We start from the raw sequence: 21239 nt of genomic DNA, 5'->3' as shown, positions 1-21239 counted from the left end.
TTGTCATCTTTGGTATGCAATACATAAATGGCTCTCATTATAGATTCATAAGGTAATTTAATTTTCTTTCTAGGAAATTTTTCCATGCCCTTCCTTAACAGAAATTGGAATCTAATATTCCCTTCCTTCATATCAATAATTGCACCAGTCGTTCTAAGGAAATGTCTACCAAGAATAATAGGACATGTAGGATAGCAATCTATATCAAGAACAATGAAATCTACGGGCACATAATTCCTATTTGCATCAATAAGAACATCATTAATTATTCCCATAGGTTTCTTAATGGTGGAATCCGCAAGATGCAAGTTTAAAGAACAATCATCAAATTCACGGAAACCTAGCAAATCGCACAAAGTTTTAGGAATCATGGAAACACTAGAACCAAAATCACATAAAGCAAAGCATTAATGATCTTTAATCTTAATTTTAATAGTAGGTTCCCACTCATCATGAAGTTTTCTAGGGATAGAAACTTCCAATTCAAGCTTTTCTTCATAAGATTGCATTAAAGCATCAACGATATGTTTAGTAAAAGCTTTATTTTGGCTATAAGCATGCGGAGAATTTAGCACGGATTGCAACAAGGAAATACAATCTATTAAAGAACAATTATCATAATTAAATTCCTTGAAATCCAAGATAGTGGGTTCATTGCTATTTAAAGTTTTGACCTCTCCAATCCCGCTTTTATCAATTTTTGCATCAAGATCTAAAAACTCCGAATCATTGGGACGCCTTCTAACTAAAGTTGACTCATCTCCAGTCCCATCATTATCAAGATTCATATTGCAAAACAAAGATTTAATAGGTGACACATCAATAACTTTTAGATCTTCATCTTTATTACCATGGAAACTAGAAGAACACGCTTTCACAAAGCAATCTTTTTAGCATGCATCCTAGCGGTCTTTCTTTGCACTCATCAATGGAGATTATCATGGCTTTGAGAGACTCATTGATATCATGCTTAGGTGGAATATATCTAAGTTTCAAAGAATCAACATCAAGAGAAATTCTATCCACGTTCCTAGCCAACTCATCAATCTTAGACAATTTTTCTTCAATCAAAGCATTGAAACTCTTTTGTGAACTAATAAATTATTTAATATTAGATTCAAAATCAGAGGGAATCTTATTATAATTTCCATAAGAATTGTTGTAGGAATTACCATAGTTATTGGAGGAATTACTAGGAAACGACCTAGGATTAAAATTACCTCTATGTACATTATTACCAAAATTGTTCCTACCAACAAAATTCACATCCATAGATTCATTATTATTCTCAATCAAATTAGACAAAGGCATATCATTAGGATCAGAAGAAACACTTTTATTAGCAAACAATTTCATAAGTTCATCCATCTTTCCACTCAAAACATTGATTTCTTCTATAGCATGCACCTTTTTATTAGTAGATCTTTCAGTATGCCATTGAGAATAATTAACCATAATATTATCTAGGAGTTTAGTAGATTCTCCTAAACTAATTTCCATAAAAGTGCCTCCCACGGCCGAATCTAAAATATTTCTAGAAGCAAAATTCAATCCGGCATAAATTTTTTGTATAATCATCCAAAGATTCAAACCATGTGTTGGGCAATTACGTATCATTATGTAACATCCCAAAATTCTAAATGTTGGAATGCTATAATAATTAAAATATATGATTGTTTGATTGATTGAGTAAAATTGATTGGAATTTTAAAACTTTTGAAGCTTTGAATGAGAGGGAATAAAAGGATTTTCCAAAAAAAGTTTCTGTTTGAAAATATTTGAATTTGGAAATATTTCAAACTTCATGCCACTCAATGATCCTCATGATTTGTTCAATGAAAGAGGGTGGGAAGTAAGGAAATATTTCATTTGAATATTTCATTTAAATTTTGTTTTTAACTCAAAGTGGCATTTGAATTTTATTCAGAAAAACTTTTCTGACAAAGAACACTTAAAACAAAAGTGTTGAGAGGGAGTAACATGACACCCCAAAAATGTTGGAATATTTTTTTCATAGAGTTTTGAAAGTCATTGGGATTTTTGTTTGAATTTTAAAAAAATGATTTTTTAAAAAGTATTTTATTTGCCCTGGAAAATATCCCATTAAATTGGGCTTATTTTTCTGATCGTTTTGATATATAATACTCATATATTTTATTTTTTAATGATTTTTATTCGTGGAATCTTTTTAAAAAGGAAAGGTTTTTTTTGGCTCAAATCCGGCCCGATGGCGCCAGATCATCTCCTTCCTCGCGAACGGGATTTCGTTCCCGAGCACAGCCGCGTCGGCCATCGCCGGAGATCGCGGGATTCACGAAATCCCTTGCCCCCTCCTCCAAACCGACCTCCCCACCCTATAAATGGCCACCACCGCCGCCATTACCGCCCCGCCCCACCACCTCCGGCAATCCCCGCCACCCACCTATCCCACCACTAGCTCTGCCCCGCTCTGCCGCCCCCGAACGTCCCTTCCCCGACGCCAGAGGGCCACCGGAGGACGTCGCCGGAGCTCCACCAGGACCCCATCACCGGAACTGCTACAGTAAATCCCGACCTACTGTTCATTTTTTTCATTCTATTTTTTTAAAACAGAATAGTTTCAATCTTGTAAAATCCATAGTTAATTATCTACAAGGTATTTTTGAGTGACTCCAACTGCCCTGGATCACAAATTTTATGAAGTTTCTATTAGTTCAATTTTATTTCACATTTGAGCAGTTTAAATTTGTGTTTGTTTGAATTTGCTCAAATCACTAGATTTGAGCTATTTTGAGTTAGGAATATTATTTTTGACCGATTATTTTTGCTCCTGGTCTCTAGGACCTTTGTTTATCCAGTAGTATTGAGTATTTTATTTCTAGGTTAATTTAAATTAGGTTTTTAGCAAAACAGTATTGTTTTACTTATAGTTCTTTTTTAGCCATTTCTTTATTGTTTTTATTAGTTTTAAATTATTTCTTTTTGTCACTTCTGACAAAATTAGTTGTGTTTCTGTTAGACAACAGGAGAAAAATTTATTTTTTAAATTTATTTTCCTTAGTTTTGTATGAAAACTTCTATAGGTCATAGTTAGAGTTTTATAAAAGCTTTTTATTTGTTTCTTTTTGCAAATAAAATTTTATGAAAAATACTTTCTGTTAACTTAGTTGTTTTACTTTTTATTTTCTGTTAAATTATTAGTTTAGTGTTTTAATTGCTGTTATGTTTTTTTACTTAGGGCAAAACTATGTTAGATGCTTGTAGCAAAGTCATAGATTTTCATTAGTAGTTTTTCTTTCTAGTTTTATTTGAAGCTTCTTTGGAATTTGTTGGAGTTTTATTATTGAGTTTTTTATTTTTTGTTTTAATTGTTATTTTGAGTGTTAGTATTTCTTGCTAGAATGATTTCTTATGTGAATGCTATGTTTCACTTGTATATATTTTCTTGGGAGAGTGACGAATAGTTCTATCAAATTTTGTGAGAGCGTTGTTATCTTGATCAACGTACTGGGCAAGTTCACTTTGACCATGTTTTTCATACCTATGTTTTATTTGCATGTAGTAGCACCTTTTCAACAACCCCTCCAGTAGTGTTATTGAATCTTTAGTTGAGTAGAATACATGAGGTAGGAACCCATCTCCCTGTTACCAAGCCCGGGACATTATATAGTTTTAATGCTACGCTATAGTAGATGGGGTTTGGTATGAGTGCCCGAGAGTGGTGTGAGTATGAAGAACTCTACGTCAATGGCGACAACTCCATGATGGCATCTGCAAGGGCTGCATCTTCAAGGCCTCAAGAGTTCAAGACTCGAGACAAGAATTCAATACACACTACTGGGTGAAGGACGGTTGACGGGCACCCTGGAGCAACCATTGGTTGGCCGGGATGCATGGAGAAGCGCCATGACATCTTGCAGAAAGCTTCACACAGACTCAAAGAGACAAAAGAATACTTCATGCCCGGAAGCTTACCTATGCAACCGCAAGTCACTATGGGCTCTGGCTTGGTTGACCTTAGTTGTGACTCTGGATGGGACGGTGCTAGCAGATGTAGAACTATGGTAGGATTGGATGAGCACCGGACAGTGGTCAGAGGAACTCTTCGAAAGACCATGTTTCGGTCATCTTGTTCTCAAACACCTTGAAGTGCGAGAATGTAAAGAGAGGGATCGAATCTTGCGGGTAAAGTGTACAAACCTGTGCAGAGGGTTTAAACCTAATCGATTAGCCATGTCCCCGGTTACGGACAATTTGAGCCTCTGGACTTGGATCTATCTCGGAACTCTCAACACCGAACTGATAACTTAATTGTGGGCCACTTATGATGATTTTGGGCTATGAGACTGTTGGAAATATGCCCTAGAGGCAATAATAAAAGCATTATTATTATATTTCCTTGTTCATGATAATTTTCTTTATTCATGCTATAATTGTGTTATCCGGAAATCGTAATACATGTGTGAATAATAGACACCAACATGTCCCTAGTAAGCCTCTAGTTGACTAGCTCGTTGATCAACAGATAGTCATGGTTTCCTGACTATGGGCATTGGATGTCATTGATAACGAGATCACATCATTAGGAGAATGATGTGATGGACAAGACCCAATCCTAAACATAGCACAAGATCGTATAGTTCGTTTGCTAGAGTTTTCCAATGTCAAGTATCTTTTCCTTAGACCATGAGATCGTGTAACTCCCGGATACCGTAGGAGTGCTTTGGGTGTACCAAATGTCACAACGTAACTGGGTGACTATAAAGGTATACTACGGGTATCTCCGAAAGTGTCTGTTGGGTTGACACGGATCAAGACTGGGATTTGTCACTCCATATGACACAGAGGTATCACTGGGCCCACTCGGTAATGCATCATCATAATGAGCTCAAGGTGACCAAGTGTCTGGTCATGGGATCATGCATTACGGTACGAGTAAAGTGACTTGCCGGTAACGAGATAGAACGAGGTATTGGGATACCGACGATCGATTCTCGGGCAAGTAACATACCGATTGACGAAGGGAATTGTATACGGGGTTGCTTGAATCCTCAACATCGTGGTTCATCCAATGAGGTCATCGAGGAGCATGTGGGAGCCAACATGGGTATCCAGATCCTGCTGTTGGTTATTGACCAGAGAGCCGTCTCGGTCATGTCTACATGTCTCCCGAACCCGTAGGGTCTACACACTTAAGGTTCGGTGACGCTAGGGTTGTAGGGATATGTATATGCAGTAACCCGAATGTTGTTTGGAGTCCCGGATGAGATCCCGGACATCACGAGGAGTTCCGGAATGGTCCGGAGGTAAAGAATTATATATAGAAAGTGCTATTTCGGCCATCGGGACAAGTTTCGGGGTCACCGGTATTGTACCGGGACCACCGGAAGGGTCCCGGGGGTCCACCGGGTGGGGCCACCTATCCCGGAGGGCCCCATGGGCTGAAGTGGGAAGGGATCCAGCCCAAAGTGGCCTGGGGCGCCACTTCCCCTAGGGCCCATGCGCCTAGGGTGGGGGAAACCCTAAAGGGGGGTGCCCCCTTGCTTGGGGGGCAAGCCCCCCACCCCTTGGCCGCCGCCCCCCTAGGAGATTGCATCTCCTAGGGCCAGCGCCCCCCTAGGCCCCCCTATATATAGTGGGGGGAATGGAGGACCTCTTACCTTTGCCTTTGGTGCCTCCCTCTCCCTCTCCAACACATCCTCCTCCTCCATAGAGCTTGGCGAAGCCCTGCCGGAGTACTGCAGCTCCATCACCACCACGCCGTCGTGCTGCTGTTGGAGCCATCTTCCTCAACCTCTCCTTCCCCCTTGCTGGATCAAGAAGGAGGAGATGTTACGCTGACCGTACGTGTGTTGAACGCGGAGGTGCCATCCGTTCGGCGCTAGGATCTTCGGTGATTTGGATCACGTCGAGTACGACTTCCTCATCCCCGTTCTTTGAACGCTTCCGCGCGTGATCTACAAAGGTATGTAGATGCAATCCAATCACTCGTTGCTAGATGAACTCCTAGATGGATCTTGGTGAAACCATAGGAAATTTTTTGTTTTCTGCAACGTTCTCCATCAGAGACATCGGTTGGCGGAAACATGTCATGATAGAAAACTCCGTAGTACAGACTCCGGTTAATTCCTTTGATGTAGGGAAAATAAAACCAGCTTTTATGCAAACAAAACTCAGATACAGAGCCACAAAGCCATATTGCATATAGTATAGTTTATCATTTGTTTTCTCTTATTGTGATCTTGCCGGTACATTCAATGTACTGACCTACACGGCTGCAACATATCATGTTGCAGATATTTCTTCGACGAGTAAGAGTTACGATATAGGGTTACGGTCTACACTCAACTTGCCGATGGCGTTGATGGGACTCCACACCCGATTGATTGTTTCCGCTGAGACTTATGAGGTATATATATCAGTTTTACGTTATTTATACATGTGATTGCACTTTGATATATACATTGATGTACTGTGTGTGCCAGCATACCGATCTAGGGATGGCACAGATACACAGAGGCTTGACCGTCTGAGGTCGGGTCGCTACACATTAATTTCATTCTCGCCCAAGCTTGTGCAACATGTGCATGATCAAGTTGCTTAAAATTCATAATATCGTTTCTGAGAGTGATGATATTAGCGGGAGGAAAATACTTAGAGATAAAAGCATCTTTGCACTTATTCCATGAATCGATACTATTTTTAGGCAAAGACGAAAACCAAGTTTTAGCACGATCTCTAAGAGAAAACGGGAATAGCTTCAGTTTAACAATATCATTATCCACATCTTTCTTCTTTTGCATATCACACAAATCAACAAAGTTGTTTAGATGGGTAGCGACATCTTCATTAGGAAGGATGGAAAACGGATCTTTCATGACAAGATTCAACAAGGCAACATTAATTTCACAAGATTCAACATCGTTAAGATGAGCAATCGGAGTGCTAATAAAATCATTATTATTGGTATTGGAAAAGTCACACAACTCAGTATTATCTTGAGCCATCGTGACGAGCAAGCAATCCAACACACAAGCAAACAAAAGACAAGCAAACTAGAAAAGAGAAGGGGAACAAAAAAAGAGGGCGAATAAAACGGCAAGGGTGAAGTGGGGGAGAGGAAAACGGGAGGCAAATGGCAAATAATGTAATGCGAGGGATAAGAGTTTGTGATGGGTACTTGGTATGTCTTGACTTGTGCGTGACTCCCCGGCAATGGCGCCAGAAATCCTTCTTGCTACCTCTTGAGCACTGCGTTGGTTTTCCCTTGAAGAGGAAAGGGTGATGCAGCAAAGTAGCGTAAGTATTTCCCTCAGTTTTTTAGAATGAAGGTATTAATCCAGTAGGAGGCCACACACAAGTCCCTCATACCTACACAAACAAATAAGAACCTCGCAACGTGATAAAGGGTTTGTCAATCCCTTCACGGTCACTTACGAGAGTGAGATATGATAGAGATAATAATGATAAGATAAATATTTTTGGTATTTTTATGATATAGATTGAAAGTAAAGATTGCAAAGTAAAATAGATTGGAAACTTATATGATGGAAAATAGACCCGGGGCCATAGGTTTCACTAGTGGCTTCTCTCAAGATAGCATAAGTATTGCGGTGGGTGAACGAATTACTGCCGAGCAATTGATAGAAAAGCGAATAATTATGAGAATATCTAGGCATGATCATGTATATAGGCATCACGTCCGTGACAAGTAGACCGACTCCTGCCTGCATCTACTACTATTACTCCACACTTCGACCACTATCTAGCATGCATCTAGAGTATTAAGCTCATAAGAACAGAGTAACGCCTTAGGTAAGATGACATGATGTAGAGGGATAAACTCAAGCAATATGATATAACGACCATCTTTTTATACTCGATAGTTACTACCTCTTGAGCACTTCATTGGTTTTCCCTTGAAGAGGAAAGGGTGGTGCAGTAAAGCAGCGTAAGTATTTCCCTCAATTTTTGAGAACCAAGGTATCAATCCAGTAGGAGACCATGCGCGAGACACCTCGTACCTACCCAAACAAATAAGAACCTCGCAACCAAAGCGATAAAGGGGTTGTCAATCCCTTCACGGCCACTTGCAAGAGTGAGATCTGATAGAGATGATAATAATAAGATAAGTATTTTTGGTATTTTTATGACATAGATTGAAAGCAAAGATTGCAAAATAAAATAGATTGGAAACTTTTATGATGGAAAATACACCCGGGGGCCATAGGTTTCACTAGTGGCTTCTCTCAAGATAGCATAAGTATTACGGTGGGTGAACAAATTACTGTCGAGCAATTGATAGAAAAGTGAATAATTATGAGAATATCTAGGCATGATCATGTATATAGGCATCACGTCTGTGACAAGTAGATCGACTCCTGCCTGCATCTACTACTATTACTCCACACATCGACCGCTATCCAGAATGCATCTAGAGTATTAAGTTCATAAGAACAGAGTAACACCTTAAGCAAGATGACATGATGTAGAGGGATAAACTCCTGCAATATGATATAAACCCCATCTTTTTATCCACGATGGCAACAATACAATACGTGTTGTTTTCCTTTCTGTCACTAGGATCGAGCATCGCAAGATTGAACCCAAAGCTAAGCACTTCTCCCATTGCAAGAAAGATCAATCTAGTAGGCCAAACCAAACTGATAATTCGAAGAGACTTGCAAAGATAAACCAATCATACATAAAAGAATTCAGAAAAGATCCAAATATTGTTCATAGATAATCTGGATCATAAACCCACAATTCATCGGATCTTGACAAACACACCGCAAAAAGAAGAGTTACATCGAATAGATCTCCAAGAGAATTGAGGAGAACTTTGTATTGAGATCCAAAGAGAGAGAAGAAGCCATCTAGCTACTAGCTATGGACCCGAAGGTCCGAGGTAAACTACTCACACATCATCGGAGGGGCCATGGAGTTGATGTAGAGGCCCTCCGTGATCAATGCCCCCCCGGCGAAGCTCCGGAAAAGGCCCCAAGATGGGATCTCTTGGGTACAGAAGGTTGTGGCGGTGGAAATAGGGTTTCGTGGTGCTCCTGGATGTTTGCGGGGTATGTGAACATATATAGGAGGAAGAAGTAGGTAGCTGGAGCTACGAGGGGCCCACGAGGGGGAGGGCGCCCCGGGGGTAGGCGCGCCCCCTGCCTCGTGGCCGCCTCGTTGATTGCTTGACGTCCACTCCAAGTCCTCTGGATCACGTTTGTTACAAAAATCACGTTCCCAAAGGTTTCATTCCGTTTGGACTCCGTTTGATATTCCTTTTCTACGAAACACTGAAATAGGCAAAAAAAACAACAATTTGGGCTGGGCCTCCTGTTAATAGGTTAGTCCCAAAAATAGTATAAAAGTGTAAAAATAAGCCCATTAACATCCAAAATAGATAATATAATAGCATGGAGCAATCAAAAATTATAGATACGTTGGATACATATCAATCATCCCCAAGCTTAATTCCTGCTCGCCCTCGAGTAGGTAAATGATAAAAACAGAATTTTGATGTGGAATACTTCCTAACATATTTCTCAATGTATATTTTTTCTTTATTGTGGCATGAATGTTCAGATCCGAAAGATTCAAGATAAAAGTTTAATATTGACATAGAAATAATAATACTTCAAGCATACAAACTAAGCAATTATGTCTTCTCAAAATAACATGGCCAAAGAAAGTTATCCCTACAAAATCATATAGTCTGGCTATGCTCTATCTTCATCACACAAAATATTAAATCATACACGACCCCGATGACAAGACAAGCAATTGTTTCATACTTTTGATGTTCTCAAACTTTTTCAATCTTCACGCAATATATGAGCGTGAGCCATGGATATAGCACTATGGTGGAATAGAATGGTGGTTGTGGAGAAGACAAAAAAGGAGAAATAGTCTCACATCAACTAGGCGTATCAACGGGATATGAAGATGCCCATTAATAGATATGAATGTGAGTGAGTAGGGATTGCCATGCAACGGATGCACTAGAGCTATAAGTGTATGAAAGCTCAACAAAAGAAACTAAGTGGGTGTGCATCCAAATTGCTTGCTCACGAAGACCTAGGGCAATTTGAGGAAGCCCATTATTGGAACCAAGTTCTATAATGTAAAATTCCCACTAGTTTATGAAAGTGACAACATAGGAGACTCTCTATCATGAAGATCATGGTGCTACTTTGAAGCACAAGTGTGGTAAAAGGATAGTAACATTGTCCCTTCTCTCTTTTTCTCTCTTTTTTTTCTTTTTTTTATTTGGGCCTTCTTTCTTTTTTTCTTTTGGCCTCTTTTCTCTTTTTTTATTTTTCGTCCGGAATCTCATCCTGACTTGTGGGGGAATCATAGTCTCCATCATCCTTTCCTCACTGGGACAATGCTCCAATAATGATGATCATCACACTTCTTTTTACTTACAACTCAATACTTAGAACCAAATATGACTTTATGTGAATGCCTCCGGCGGTGCACCGGGATATGCAATGAATCAAGAGTGACATGTATGAAAGAATTATGAACGATGGCTTTGCCACAAATACGATGTCAACTACATGATCATGCAAAGCAATATGACAATGATGAAGCGTGTCATAATAATGGAACGGTGGAAAGTTGCATGGCAATATTTCTCGGAATGGCTATGGAAATGCCATAATAGGTAGGTATGGTGGCTATTTCGAGGAAGGTATATGATGGGTTTACGGTACTGGTGAAAGTTGCATGGTACTAGAGAGGCTAGCAAATGTGGAAGGGTGAGGGTGCGTATAATCCATGGAATCAACATTAGTCATAAAGAACTCACATACTTATTGCAAAAATCTATTAGTTATCGAAACAAAGTACTACGCGCATGCTCCTAGGGGGATAGATTGGTAGGAAAAGACCATCGCTCGTCCTCGACCGCCACTCATAAGGAAGGCAATCAATAAATAAATCATGCTCCGACTTCATCACATAACGGTTCACCATGAATGCATGCTACGAGAATCACAAACTTTCAACACAAGTATTTCTCAAATTCACAACTACTCAACTAGCATGACTCTAATATCACCATCTCCATATCTCAAAACAATCGTCAAGTATCAAACTTCTCTTAGTATTCAATGCACTTATATGAAACCTTTATTATGCCTAAAAGCAAATTGCCATGTTGTTCTAAAGGACTCTCAAAATAATATAAGTGAAGCATGGGAGATCAATTATTTCTATAAAATAAAACCACCACCGTGCTCTAAAATATATAAGTGAAGCACTAGAGCAAAAATTATATAGCTCAAAAGATATAAGTGAAGCACATAGAGTATTCTAATTCTAATTCATGTGTCTCTCTCTCAAAAGGTGTGTACAGCAAGGATGATTGTGGTAAACTAAAAAGCAAAGACTCAAATCATACAAGATGCTTCAAGAAAAACACATACCATGTGGCGAATAAAAATATAGCTCCAAGTAAAGTTACCGATGAACGAAGACAAAAGAGGGGATGCCTTCCGGGGCATCCCCAAGCTTAGGATTTTTGGTGTCCTTGTATTTTACCTTGGGGTGCCATGGGCATCCCCAAGCTTAGGCTCTTTCCACTCCTTGTTCCATACTCCATCAAATCTTTACCCAAAACTTGAAAACTTCACAACACAAAACTTAACAGAAAAATCTCGTGAGCTCCGTTAGCGAAAGAAAACAAAACACCACTTCAATGTACTATAATGAACTCATTATTTATTTACATTGGTTTTAAACCTACTGTATTCCAACTTCTCTATGGTTTATAAACTCTTTTACTAGCCATAGATTCATCAAAATAAGCAAACACCACACGAAAAACAGAATCTGTCAAAAAACAGAACAGTCTGTAGTAATCTGTAACTAACGCAAACTTTTGGAACACCAAAAATTCTAAAATAATTTGCTGGACGTTAGGAATTTATCTATTAATCATATTCAAGAAGAACTAACTAAATATTACTCTTCAATAAAAAATGGCAGCAATTCTTGTGAGCGCTAAAGTTTCTGTTTTTTACAGTAAGATCAAAAAGACTTTCCCCAAGTCTTCCCAACGGTTCTACTTGGCACAAACACTAATTAAACACAAAAAACACAACCAAAACAGAGGCTAGATAAATTTTTCATTACTAAACAGTATAAAAAAGCAAGAAAAAAAGTAAAATTGGGTTACCTCCCAACAAGCGCTATCGTTTAACGCCCCTAGCTAGGCAGAAAAGCAAAGATAGATCTAGGTATTGCCATCTTCGGTATGCAATCCATAAGTGGCCCTCATAATAGATTCATATGGTAATTTAATTTTTTTTCTAGGGAAGTGTTCCATGCCTTTCCTTAACGGAATTTGGAATTTAATATTCCCTTCCTTCATATCAATAATTGCACCGATCGTTCTAAGGAAAGGTCTACCAAGAATAATAGGACATGAAGTATTGCAATCTATATCAAGAACAATGAAATCTATGGGCACATAGTTCCTATTTGAAACAATAGGAACATCATTAATCTTTCCCATAGGTTTCTTAATGGTGGAATCCGCAAGGTGCATGTTTAGAGAACAATCTCCAAATTCACGGAAACCTAGCAAATCACACAATGTTTTTGGAATCGTGGAAACACTAGCACCAAATCACACAAAGCATAGCATTCATGATCTTTAATTTTTATTTTTATTGTAGGTTCCCACTCATCATAAATTTTTCTAGGGATAGAAACTTCCAACTCAAGTTTTTCTTCATAAGATTGCATCAAAGCATCAACGATATGTTTAGTAAAAGCTTTATTTTGACTATAAGCATGAGGAGAATTTAGCACGGATTGCAACAAGGAAATACAATCTATAAAAGAGCAATTATAATAATTAGATTACTTGATATCCAAGATAGTGGGTTCATTGCTATTTAAAGTTTTAACCTCTTCAATCCCACTTTTAACAATTTTAGCATCAAGATCTAAAAACTCTGAATTTTTGGGACGCCTTCTAACTAAAGTTGACTCATCTCCAGTCCCATAATTATCAAGATTCATATTGCAAAACAAACATTTAATAGGGTACACATCAATCACTTTTAGATCTTCATCCTTATTATCATGAAAACTAGAAGAACACGCTTTCACAAAGCAATCTTTCTTAGCACGCATCCTAGCGGTTCTTTCTTTGCACTCATCAATGGAAATTCTCATGGCTTTGAGAGACTCATTGATATAATGCTTAGGTGGAATAGATCTAAGTTTCAAAGAATCAACATCAATATAAATTCTATCCATGTTCCTAGCCAACTCATCAATCTTAAGCAATTTTTCTTCAATCAAAGCATTGAAACTCTTTTGCGAACTAATAAATTCTTTAATACTAGATTCAAAATCATAGGGCATCTTATTATAATTTACACAAGAATTGTTGTAGGAATTACCATAATTATTAGAGGAATTACTAGGAAATGGCCTAGGATTAAAATTACCTCTATACGCGTTATTACCAAAATTGTTCCTACCAACAAAATTCACATCCATAGATTCATTGTTATTCTCAATCAAAGTAGACAAAGGCATATCATTGGGATCAGTAGGAGCACTCTTATTAGCAAAAAAATTCATAAGTTCATCCATCTTTGCACTCAAAACATTAATCTCTTCAATTGCATGCACCTTTTTACTAGTAGATCTTTCAGTGTGCCATTGAGAATAATTAACCATAATATTATCTAGGAGTTTGGTATCTTCTCCTAAAGTGATTTCCATAAAAGTGCCTCTCGCGGCCGAATCTAAAAGATTTCTAGAAGCAAAGTTCAATCCGGCATTATTTTTTTGTATAATCATCCAAATATTCAAACCATGTGTAGGGCAATTACGTATCATTAATTTCATCCTCTCCCAAGATTGTGCAACATGTTCATGATCAAGTTGCTTAAAATTCATAATATCATTTCTAAGAGAGATGATCTTAGCGGGAGGAAAATACTTAGAGATAAAAGCATCTTTGCACTTATTCCATGAATCAATACTATTTTTAGGCAAAGACGAAAACCAAGCTTTAGCACGATCTCTAAGCGAAAACGGAAATAGTTTAAGTTTAACAATATCATTATCCACATATTTCTTCTTTTGCATATCACACAAATCAGCGAACTTGTTTAGATGGGTAGTGGCATCTTCACTAGGAAGGCGAGAAAACAAATCTTTCATGACAAGATTCAGCAAGGCAGTATTAATCTCACAAGATTCAACATCGGTAAGAGGAGCAATCGGAGTGCTAATAAAATCATTATTGTTGGTATTGGCAAAGTCACACAATTTAGTATTATCTTGAGCCATCGTGACAAACAAGCAATCCAACACACAAGCAAACAAGAAATGAGCAAAAGAGGAAAATTGGGAAAGAGAAGGGGAACAGAAAGAGAGGGCGAATAAAACAACAAGGGTGAAGTGGGGGAGAGGAAAACGAGAGGCAAATGGCAAATAATGTAATGCGTAGGATAAGAGTTGTGATGGGTACTTGGTATGTCTTGACTTGGCGTAGATCTCCCTGACAACGGCGCCAGAAATCCTTCTTGCTACCTCTTGAGCACTGCGTTGGTTTTCCCTTGAAGAGGAAAGGGTGGTGCAGTAAAGCAGCGTAAGTATTTCCCTTAGTTTTTGAGAACCAAGGTATCAATCCAGTAGGAGACCATGCGCGAGTTACCTCGTACCTACACAAACAAATAAGGACCTCGCAACCAACGCGATAAAGGGGTTGTCAATCCCTTCATGGCCACTTGCAAGAGTGAGATCTGATAGAGATGATAATAATAATATAAGTATTTTTGGTATTTTTATGATATAGATTGGAAGTAAAGATTGCAAAATAAAATAGATTATAAACTTGTATGATGGAAAATAGACCCGGGGGCCATAGGTTTCACTAGTGGCTTCTCTCAAGATAGCATAAGTATTATGGTGCGTGAACAAATTACTGTCGAGCAATTGATAGAAAAGCGAATAATTATGAGAATATCTAGACATGATCATGTATATAGGCATCACGCCCGTGACAAGTAGACCGACTCCTGCCTGCATCTACTACTATTAGTCCACACATCGACCGTTATCCAGCATGCATCTAGAGTATTAAGTTCATAAGAATAGAGTAATGCCTTAAGTAAGATGACATGATGTAGAGGGATAAACTCATGCAACATGATATAAACCCCATCCTTTTATCCTCGATGGCAACAATACAATACGTGTCATTTCCCTTTCTGTCACTAGGATCGAGCACCACAAGATTGAACCCAAAGCTAAGCACTTCTCCCATTGCAAGAAAGAGAAACCTAGTAGGCCAAACCAAACTGATAATTTGAAGAGACTTGCAAAGATAAACCAATCATACATAAAAGAATTCAGAGAAGATTCAAATATTGTTCATAGATAATCTGGATCATAAACCCACAATTCATCGGATCTCGACAAACACACCGCAAAAAGAAGAGTTACATCGAATAGATCTCCAAGAGAATCTAGGAGAACTTTGTATTGAGATACAAAGAGAGAGAATAAGTCATCTAGCTACTAGCTATGGACCCAAAGGTCTGAGGTAAACTACTCACACATCATCGGAGGGGCCATGGAGTTGATGTAGAGGCCCTCCTTGGTCAATGCCCCCTCCGGTGGAGCTCCGGAAAAGGCCCCAAGATGGGATCTCTTGGGTACAGAAGGTTGCGGCGATGGAAATAGGGTTTCGTGGTGCTCTTGGATGTTTGTGGGGTATGTGAACATATATAGGAGGAAGAAGTAGGTCGGTGGAGCTACGAGGGGCCCACGAGGGGGTGGGCGTGCCTAGGGGGGTAGGCGCACCCCCCTGTCTCGTGGCCGCCTCGTTGATTGCTTGACGTCCACTCCAAGTCCTCTGGATCACATTTGTTCCAAAAATCACGTTCCCGAAGGTTTCATTCCGTTTGGACTCCGTTTGATATTCCTTTTCTACGAAACACTGAAATAGGCAAAAAAACAACAATTTAGGTTGGGCCTCCGGTTAATTGGTTAGTCCCAAAAATAGTATAAAAGTGTAAAAATAAGCCCATTAACATCCATAATATATAATATAATAGCATGGAGCAATCAAAAATTATAGATACGTTGGAGACGTATCAATAGAACCAATACAATATGTGTCGTTTCCCTTTCTTTCACAGGGATCGAGCACCGCAAGATTGAACCCAAAGCTAAGCACTTCTCCCATTGCAAGAAAGATCAATCTAGTAGGCCAAACCAAACTGATAATTCGAAGAGACTTGCAAAGATAACCAATCATGCATAAAAGATTTGAGAGAAGAATCAAATATTGTTCATAGATAGACTTGATCATAAACCCCCAATTCATCTGATCTCGACAAGCACACCGCAAAACGAGTTACATCGAATAGATCTCCAAGAAGACCGAGGAGAAATTTGTATTGAGATCCAAAGAGAGAGAAGAAGCCATCTAGCTAATAACTATGGACCCGAAGGTCTGAAGTAAACTACTCACACATCATCGGAGGGGCCATGGAGTTGATGTAGAGGCCCTCCATGATCAATGCCCCCTCCGGCGGAGCTCCGGAAAAGGCCCCAAGATGGGATCTCTTGGGTACAGAAGGTTGCAGCGGTGGAAATAGGGTTTAGTGGTGCTCCTGGATGTTTTTGGAGTATGTGAACATATATAGGAGGAAGAAGTAGGTCGGTTGAGCCACGAGGGGCCCACGAGGGGGAGGGCGCGCCCAGGGGGTAGGCGCACCCCCTGCCTCGTGGACTCCTCATCCGTTTCTTGACGTCCACTCCAAGTCCACTGGATCATGTTTGTTCCAAAAATCACGCTCCCGAAGGTTTCATTCCGTTTGGACTCCGTTTGATATTCCTTTTCTGCGAAACACTGAAATAGGCAAATAACAGCAATTTGCACTGGGCCTTGGGTTAATAGGTTAGTCCCAAAAATAATATAAAAGTGTAAAATAAAGCCCATTAACATCCAAAACAGATAATATAATAGCATGGAACAATAAAAAATTATAGATACGTTGGAGACGCATCACTGCTCATGGAGGACAGCGTGGAGGACAACTTCGAGGGCGAGGCCATGGTCCTCGTGGGCACTACTATGACCCTCATGAGCATGTTGCTCGTGGTCATGGCGATGATTTTGATGATTATGATGGTGTTCCATACCGTCGTGCTGCTGATGATGGGCGTCGTGCAGAACGTCGTGATCGAGATGGACGAGATGGCATAGCAAGAATCAAGTTGCACGTCCCCAAGTTCACAATAAAGGAAGACCATGATGCATATTTTAATTGGGAAGAACAGTGTGATCAGATTTTCATATCCATAATATCATTGATCCCAAGAGAGTCAACCTTGCTTGTGTTGAGTTTTCTAGTTATGCACTCACTTGGTGGAACCAACTACAAGAAAATCAGATGCTGCTAGGTCGTGAACACATTGACACTTGGGAAGAGATGAAACAAGCCATGAGGCGAAGTTTTGTTCCTTCACAATATCAAAGTGATCTCCGAAATAGATTGTAGCGCCTCAGCCAAGGTACGCGCATGGTGGATGAGTAATATAAAGAGTTGGAATTGTTGCTGGTTCATGCCCGTATTCATGAAGATGAGGAGTCAAAGATTGTCGGATGTGGGGTTCCGGCAAACCCTTAAGGTTCGAACACTGGGGTGCGCACGAAGTCTTTCCCTCCTACCAATCTACGCCCTAGCTCGCTAAGATCTCGCAGACGAACTCGACGAACTCGCAACATGAAAAGACACAAGATTATACTGGTTCGGGCCACCGTTGTGGTGTAACACCCTACTCTAGTGTGGTGGTGGTGGATTGCCTCTTGGGCTGATGATGAACAATACAAGGGGAAGAACTGCCTCCTGAGGTTGAGGTGTTCTTGTGCTTGGCTAAGTTGTATGGGTGAGAGAGTGATCTAAGATGCCGTCTCCTCGCCCCCCTTTTCTATGGTGGTGGCTAGCCCTACTTATAGAGGCCCTGGTCCTCTTCCCAAATATTGAGCGTGAAGGGAGCCAACAACGGTGGGCTAATTTTAAGGGGGACAACTAGTACAAGCTATCCTGACAAAAAGGTGGTCTGCGCCTGCGAAAGGCTCTGGTGGTGACGCCGTCTTGGGCTCCATGATGACCTCTGTCTCACCGTCCTTCTGGTCTTGGTTTGTTGCACCAAAATGGAAACCTTTGCCTGATGCCTCGGTACTCCTCGCCTGCGCTAGTTTCCTTAGAACCAAAGAGGAAACAAGGATGATGCGCGTGCTGGCGCCCGCCTGGTGTCGATCGTCATGGCTCACGTCACGAGAGCCTCGTGAGGTTCGCCTCGCCTTGATATCTCCGCTCCTCATGAGCCTGCCTGACTAGGCTGCTCCAGAGGAGGTCTCGTGTCCTCCTCCTCACGAGGCTTGGCCCCTCGCAAGGGTCTTGGATGCCTTGTTGATGAAGATGGGTCATATGGCCTGCTGGCTTAGCCACGCAGTGGGCCGCAGGCAGGCAAGTCTAGGGACCCCCATTCCTAGGATGCCGATAGTAGCCCCCGGGCCCAAGGTGCGCTCGGGCTTGGCTTCGTGGCGAAGCCAAGGGCCAAGCACGGAGCACCGCGGGCCCCCAAAGCCCGCGGCCTTGGTTGATGTGTGGCGGTTGATTGGCCGTGGGCACCTCCACTTCCCCATGCTGCCTCGGCGACTGCACGACTTGCCGAGTCCCTGTGACATGCAAGGGAAACCATCATTACCTGCGGTCGTGGGAGGTGTCGGTTGGCCTTCTCTTGCTATAAATGGGGAGGGGGAGGAGCCCCCGTCTCCCATCTCTTCCTCGCTTGCTTCTTCTTCTTCCTCGCTCCACTCCTAGCTTCTTCTTCCTCGCTTCGTTGCTCGCTGTGCCACCAATGGCGCCACGAAGGAAGTTCTCCACCACCGAGAAGGGAAAGGCCCCTCGCGAGGTACCCCGCTTGCCGGCGCCCAAGTGCGGACATGGCCGTCCGCGCAAGCACACCGCGTCCCCTGTCGCGGCCCACTGCCGGAGTGGCGCCACGGCACGTGGAGTGGGTCGTCCCAGCCACGAAGATCCAACTAACGAGGGGAGGCGTGCTTTGGTGGCGTGCCCCCCTAGTCCGTGCTTCCACATGGTGGAAGTGTCGCTGGAGTTTGTCGTCTGGTCGGAGAACCCGGTCGGCAATTGGCTCCAACTTCCGCGCTTCTTCGCCAATGAGTTGCCGGCTTCCGGTCCAGGCGGACTCTGGCTACAGGCGGATGGTTGCTGCAGCAAGGCCTCTTGGGTTGCAGTCACGACTTCCGCCACGGGCAACATAGCCCTGGCCCGCGGTTGGCAGACGTTCGCCCGCGCGTGTGTCTTGGGTCCGTGGTGCGCCCTCCACTTCAAGTACGACGGCGAATCAACCCTCTTCGTGAGGGTGTTTGGGGAAGATGGTCGCTGCGCCAGGTGCTGCCCCGAGGCGAATGATACGTCTCCAACGTGTCTATAATTTTTTATTGTTCCATGCTATTATATTATCAACCTTGGATGTTTTATATGCTATTTTATATGATTTTTGGGACTAACCTATTAACCTAGAGCCCAGTGCCAGTTTTAGTTTTTTCCTTGTTTTAGAGTATTGCAGAAAAGGAAAATCAAACGGAGTCCAATTGACCTGAAACTTCACGGAACTTATTTTTGGACCAGAAGAAGCCCATGGAGTATCGGAGTTGGACCAGGAAAGTCCCGGGCTGCCTGGGCGCGCCCCTGCCTTGTGGACATCCCGGAGGTCCACCGACGTACTTCTTCCTCCCATATATACCCATATACCCTAAAAACTTCGAGGAGCACAATAGATCGGGAGTTCCGCCGCCAGAAGCCTCCGTAGCCACTGAAAAACAATCTAGACCCGTTTTAGCACCCTGCCGGAGGGGCAATCCCTCTCCGGTGGCCATCTTCATCATCCCGGTGCTCTCCATGATGAGGAGGGAGTAATTCTCCCTCGAGGCTGAGGGTATGTACCAGTAGCTATGTGTTTGATCTCTCTCTCTCTCGTGTTCTTGAGGTGTTACGATCTTGAAGTATCGCGAGCTTTGCTATTATAGTTGGATCTTATGATGTTTCTCCCCTCTACTCTCTTGTAATGGATTGAGTTTTCCCTTTGAAGTTATCTTATCGGATTGAGTCTTTAAGGATTTGAGAACACTTGATGTATGTCTTGCGTGGGATACCTGTGGTGACAATGGGGTATTCTATGATCCACTTGATGTATGTTTTGGTGATCAACTTGCGGGTTCCGTGACCTTGGGAATCTATGCATAGGGGTTGGCACATGTTTTCGTCTTGACTCTGTCGGCGTTCTGGGAACGGGGGTCCCCAGACTTGCCTGCCTGCAGCCTGCGGCGTGGCTCGAGGAGGGGCCCAGGACGGCCCATCTTCATCAACACAGATCCAAGACCCTCGCAAGGGGCCAAGCCTCGCGAGGCGGACGACACGGAGCTTCCTCAGGCACGGCCTCATCAGGCTGGCTCGCGAGGAGGCGGAGAGATCAAGGCGGGGTACCTCACGAGGTGCCCGTGACGCAAGCCATGACGACCAAGGGCGCCAGGCGGGCGCCGGCCCGCGCAGTGTCCTCCTTTCCTCTTTGGTGCAAAGGGAGCAAGCGCAGGCGAGAGCATCAAGCAAAGGCACCCGTTTCGGTACAACGAGACCAAGACCAGCCCAACGGCAGGGAGGAAGTCATTGTGGAGTCCAAGCCAACATCACCACCCGAGCCTTTGGCAGGCGAGGACCAACTTTAGTCAGGATAAGTGTACCAGATGTTCCCCTTCAAAATGGCCAATTGTTGGCGCCCTTCCCGCTCAATATTTGGGAAGAGGCCTAGGGCCTTTGCGTATAAATAGGACTAGCCACCCCCAGGGTAGAGAGGATCGGCCAATCCAGAAACAAGCTGGGATCGGATCGAGTAGCATCACGCAGAGAGAGAGAGAGAGAAGGGTGACTGAACTCCTCCTAGCAGTTCATCGCCCCAGCCAAGAACAGACCCTCGCGAGGCTGTTCTTCCTTGTATTGCTCATCATCATCAGCCCAAGAGGCAATCCACCACACCACAAACTAGAGTAGGGTATTACACCACAATGGTGGCCCGAACTAGTATAAACCCTGTGTCTCTTGTGCTGTTCTTTCCATAGCTTAGATCTTAGCGAGATGGTGGGGTCCAGGTAGGTAGAAGGCGAAATCTCCGTGCGCACCCCAGTG

This window comes from Triticum dicoccoides, chromosome 3A (assembly GCF_002162155.2).
Source record: "Triticum dicoccoides isolate Atlit2015 ecotype Zavitan chromosome 3A, WEW_v2.0, whole genome shotgun sequence".
Classification (NCBI taxonomy): domain Eukaryota; kingdom Viridiplantae; phylum Streptophyta; class Magnoliopsida; order Poales; family Poaceae; genus Triticum; species Triticum dicoccoides.
Note: the sequence above shows the minus strand (reverse complement) of the source record.